This window comes from Schistocerca cancellata, chromosome 6 (assembly GCF_023864275.1).
Source record: "Schistocerca cancellata isolate TAMUIC-IGC-003103 chromosome 6, iqSchCanc2.1, whole genome shotgun sequence".
NCBI classification, from domain to species: domain Eukaryota; kingdom Metazoa; phylum Arthropoda; class Insecta; order Orthoptera; family Acrididae; genus Schistocerca; species Schistocerca cancellata.
In genome coordinates this window covers 155,650,781-155,656,085 of record NC_064631.1, presented here as the reverse complement: position 1 = coordinate 155,656,085, position 5,305 = coordinate 155,650,781, and the positions used below count along the sequence as shown (strand labels likewise).

Genomic DNA, 5,305 nt, shown 5'->3' with positions numbered 1-5,305 from the left:
AAGATAATGCACGACCGCATGTTGCAGATCTTGTACGGGCCTTTCCGGATACAGAAAATGTTCGACTGCTGCCCTGGCCAACACATTCTCCAGATCTCTCACCAATTGAAAACGTCTGGTCCATGGTGGCCGAGCAACTGGCTCGTCACAATACGCCAGTCACTACCTTGATGAACTGTGGTATCGTGTTGAAGCTGCATGGGCAGCTGTACCTGTACACGCCATCCAAGCTCTGTTTGACTCAATGCCCAGGCGTATCAAGGCTGTTATTACGCCTGGAGGTGGTTGTTCTGGGTTCTGATTGCTCAGGATCTATGCACCCCAATTGTGTGAAAATGAATCACACGTCAGTTCTAGTACAATATATTTATCCAATGAATACCCGTTTATCATCTGCATTTTTTCTTGGTGTAGCAATTTTAATGGTTTCTATGCTCTGGAGTGGTACTGGCTGACGTTTCCGGGCATGAGTACCTATTCTCAACTTGTTCCTTGAGGCACTGCCTGCAACATCTAGACGTTTGTCCGTAACATTTGGTTACACCATACAGAAGGCTATGTCTCTCAAAGGGAGCGACAGCAGTTTGGTTCCCTAGCGACAAGGCGTCTGAAAAGTGGTCATACATCGAGGACACGGATGACAGCAACAAAATGTGCACGAAGAGCTACGGCATTAAATGGGAATATCGTCGCCAAAAAGGACAATGAATGGGCACTCAAACTGTCGGATTGGAACGACGAAATACGCGCACCACTTAACAGCGACATGCGAGGCGCATATTGCAATATTTCTGGCGTTTGCCGCAGATATACGAGCACAGGACGCCACACAGGGGGTCTGACAATCAGCCAGACATTAGGACAAGTTACGAAGGAAAGCAGTTCCCGACAGTGTATGAGAGCGCCACGGAACGAAATACGACGTTTTTGGTTTCGCGGACCTGAAATGCGAGCCGATAAATTTGGCGGGTGCATCCAGCGGAGGTCCGTGGGAGGCTTGCAATAATTGCCAAATGCACGGCAACAGCGCGCGGGGACGCAATTTATTGGCCCGGAAATGGGCAGCGTCGTTTCGACCTCGCCAGGAAGCCACTGTGCGTCCCGGGGTGGAAAGCCAACTTCGCCGGTGAGCCCGCAATATCGTCTCGACGTGAAGAGCGCAGATTTTTCACCAACTCCTGGATATGACAAGCAGTTCTGCAAGAGCTTTAAAAGGGTGGAGAGGGGGGGCACCCCCCTCGTGCCGTACTTTTGCCTCAGCAGGACTCCCTGGCCGGGGCGATACAGCTGGCAACGGTTCAAAAGAGCGCAGAGATGCAGATGCCGCCTCTGCGAATTAACTGTCGGACGCTGCCTATCGTAAAGAGGAGTAGCTAATCTCTTAGGGATTACGCCGGCCCAGGCACTGCCTGATAAACTGTTCGAGATTACGAGCCTGTACGCATTAAGGATAAGTAAGTGAAAGCCCTGCCATAGCTCCAGTGCATCCTTGCTTGATTAGTAACTGAAATGCAAGTGCCACGGCCGAAAGCCAAATGTGACTCAGCAGCGTTTGTATCTCCAAATGCTTTCTGTAAAATGTAAACTCACACTGCTGGAAATGAGACACTTGTTACAATATTCTTGACTATTATGCCATGGTTGAACGTATTTCTTGAGGAACAAATGCCGATGGTACTGTTACCGACGACTGTGCCGCTAAAGCGGAGTTACTGAACGCAGTTTTCCGAAATTCCTTCACCAAGGAAGACGAATGGAATATTCCAGAATTTGAAACACGAACAGCTGCTAGCATGAGTTTCTTAGAAGTAGATACCTTATCGCTTGATACGGGCAAGTCTTCAGGTCCAGATTGTATACCGATTAGGTTCCTTTCAGATTACGCTGATACAATAGCTCCCTACTTAGCAATCATATACAACCGCTCGCTCACCGATAGATCTGCACCTACAGATTGGAAAATTGCGCAGGTCGCACCAGTGTTTAAGAAGGGTAGTGGGAGTAATACATCGAACTACAGACCTATATCATTGACGTCGGTTTGCAGTAGGGTTTTGGAGCATATACTGTATTCAAACATTATGAATCACCTCGAAGGGAACGATCTATTGATACGTAATCAGCATGGTTTCAGAAAACATCGTTCTTGTGCAACGCAGCTAGCTCTTTATTCGCACGAAGTAATGGCCGCTATCGACAGGGGATCTCAAGTTGATTCCATATTTCTAGATTTCCGGAAAGCTTTTGACACCGTTCCTCACAAGCGACTACTAATCAAGCTGCGGGCCTATGGGGTATCGTCTCATTTGTGCGACTGGATTCGTGATTTCCTGTCAGGAAGGTCGCAGTTCGTAGTAATAGACGGCAAATCATCGAGTAAAACTGAAGTGATATCAGGTGTTCCCCACGGAAGCGTCCTGGGACCTCTGCTGTTCCTGATCTATATAAATTACCTGGGTGACAATCTGAGCAGTTCTCTTAGGTTGTTCGCAGATGATGCTGTAATTTACCGTCTAGTAAGATCATCCGAAGGCCAGTATCAGTTGCAAAGCAATTTAGAAAAGATTGCTGTGTGGTGTGGCAGGTGGCAGTTGTCGCTAAATGACGAAAAGTGTGAGGTGATCCACATGAGTTCCAAAAGAAATCCGTTGGAATTCGATTACTCGATAAGTAGTACAATTTTCGAGGCTCTCAATTCAACTAAGTACTTGGGTGCTAAAATTACGAACAACTTCAGTTGGAAAGACCACACAGACAATATTGTGGGGAAGGTGAGCCAAAGGTTGCGTTTCATTGGCAGGACACTTAGAGGATGCAACAAGTCTACTAAAGAGACAGCTTACACTACACTCGTTCGTCCTCTGTTAGAATATTGCTGCGCGGTGTGGGATCCTTACCAGGTGGGATTGGCGGAGGACATCGAAAGGGTGCAAAAAAGGGCAGCTCGTTTTGTATTATCACGTAATAGGGGAGAGAGTGTGGCAGATATGATACGCGAGTTGGGATGGAAATCGTTAAAGCAAAGACGTTTTTCGTTGCGGCGAGATCTATTTACGAAATTTCAGTCACCAACTTTCTCTTCCGAATGCGAAAATATTTTGTTGAGCCCAACCTACATAGGTAGGAATGATCATCAAAATAAAATAAGAGAAATCAGAGCTCGAACAGAAAGGTTTAGGTGTTCGTTTTTCCCGCGCGCTGTTCGGGAGTGGAATGGTAGAGATATATTATGATTGTGGTTCGATGAACCCTCTGCCAAGCACTTAAATCTGAATTGCAGAGTAATCACGTAGATGTAGATGTTCCGCCCCCATCTGCGGAGGATATCTTCAAGGCAGAGCGAGTTGTTACTTCCTTGAATGAGATTTTCACTCCCCAGCGGAGTGTCCGCTGATGTGAAACTTACTGGCAGATTAAAACTGCATGCCGGACCGAGACTCGAACTCGGGACTTTTGCCTTTCGCGGGAAAGTGCTCTACCAGAGCACGACTCACGCCTCGTCCTCACAGCTTTACTTCTGCCAGTGCCTCGTCTGCTACCTTCCAAACTTTACAGAAGCTCTCCTGCGAACCTTGCAGAACTAGCACTCCTGAAAGAAAGGATATTGCGTAGACATGGCTAAGCCACAGCCTGGGGGATGTTTCCACAATGCCACAATGAGATTTTCACTCTGCATCGCAGTGTGCGCTGATTTTTGAAACTTCCTGGCAGATTAAAACTGTGTGCTGGACCGAGACTCGAACTCGGGACCTTTGCCTTTCGCGGGCAAGTTACTTCCTTATTCGATACTGGCTGTAATAAAAGTTCGTTTCCGAATGCTTCCGCTTGGAGACGTGACGTCACGGGTTTTCAGAACTAAAGTACAACCGGCGATATCGCTTGCTGTCATTCGACAGTGCTGCTGCCCTACGGATGAACACTGGTACACCGGAATCCGGATGCCACTCACTTTTACATCTTCGTCCTTCCGATTAAAATTCTCGGTTAGTATCACAATCTTTATCCCCCTCCACACAGCTTATTGTAACACCCGACTGGCAGAAAACAAAGGCAACTCTGTAAGGGGAGGAACGGAGTGATCAGCTGTTTAAGAATATCCTTTGGGGCCAGGAGACCATCAGATTCGACTTAATAAGATTCAGGTCCTGGCAACTGCGAGAGGGTGCTACGAACGATTATACAAAATGAAAATCTGTCATCAATAATCCATCACAATTTGAGAAGAATAGTGATGTCCACAGATACATCACAACAGAAAAAAATGACCTATATTAATCATTATTAAAGCTGGTAGTGGCTCAGAAAGAAGATCAATATGCAGCAACGAAAATTTTTTATCATTTTCCCAACAGCATAAGGCAACGGCCTTGCCGCAGTGGATACACCGGTTCCCGTCAGATCACCGAAGTTAAGCGCTGTCGGGCGTGGCCGGCACTTGGATGGGTGACCATCCTGGCCGCCATGAGCTGTTGCCATTTTTCGGGGTGCACTCCGCCTCGTGATGCCAACTGAGGAGCTACTCGACCGAATAGTAGCGGCTCCGGTCAAAGAAACGCATCATAACGACCGGGAGAGCGGTGTGCTGTCCACACGCCCCTCCTATCCGCATCCTCCACTGAGGATGACATGGCGGTCGGATGGTCCCGATGGGTCACTTGTGGCCTGAAGACGGAGTGCTTCAACACCCTAAAATGTCCGACAGCTAGCAAAGCAAGTTTTAAACCTAGCCTAAAATCACTTCTGCTGAACAACTCCTCCTATTCTATGACGAATTTCTATTTAGAAACAGGCAAGCTGCAAAAAAAGCTAGTTCCTAAGTGCAGTTGCATGAATAGAACTAAAAAAAAGTGTTCATTAATGTTAACAACGATCATGTACACAAATCCTGTAAATTGGGTCGTTCCAATTCATTTCAGTAAAACATTCGTTCAGATGATCTATGGAATATGTAACCGACTGACGAAACATGTTAGAGTGGAAATATTTTGAGAAGGTAGTGTTCCACAGCTCTCGCATGATTCAGAAAGAGACTTTAGATAGCGCCAAAAGCTGTTAATACTAACAATTTTCGACGAGTTTCAATTTTAAATCCTCATCATTTCGACAAATATTGTCAACATAACATGAGAGGACGGTTCGTTGACATCAAAAGTACGTACAAAACACAGCAGTCTACTGTATCAAGCACCAACTGAACAAGTTATAAATGACCACTGAGTATCAAATGGTTCAAATGGCTCTGAGCACTATGGGACTCAACATCTTAGGTCATAAGTCCCCAAGAACTTAGAACTACTTAAACCTA

The 5,305-nt window shown here is 46.4% G+C and overlaps 1 pseudogene; it reads left to right on the top strand.

The window, feature by feature from the left end:
* Positions 1 to 4,357: 4,357 nt before the first annotated feature.
* LOC126089559 (5S ribosomal RNA) lies at positions 4,358 to 4,475 on the top strand (annotated as a pseudogene).
* The last annotated feature ends 830 nt before the right edge of the window (positions 4,476 to 5,305 follow it).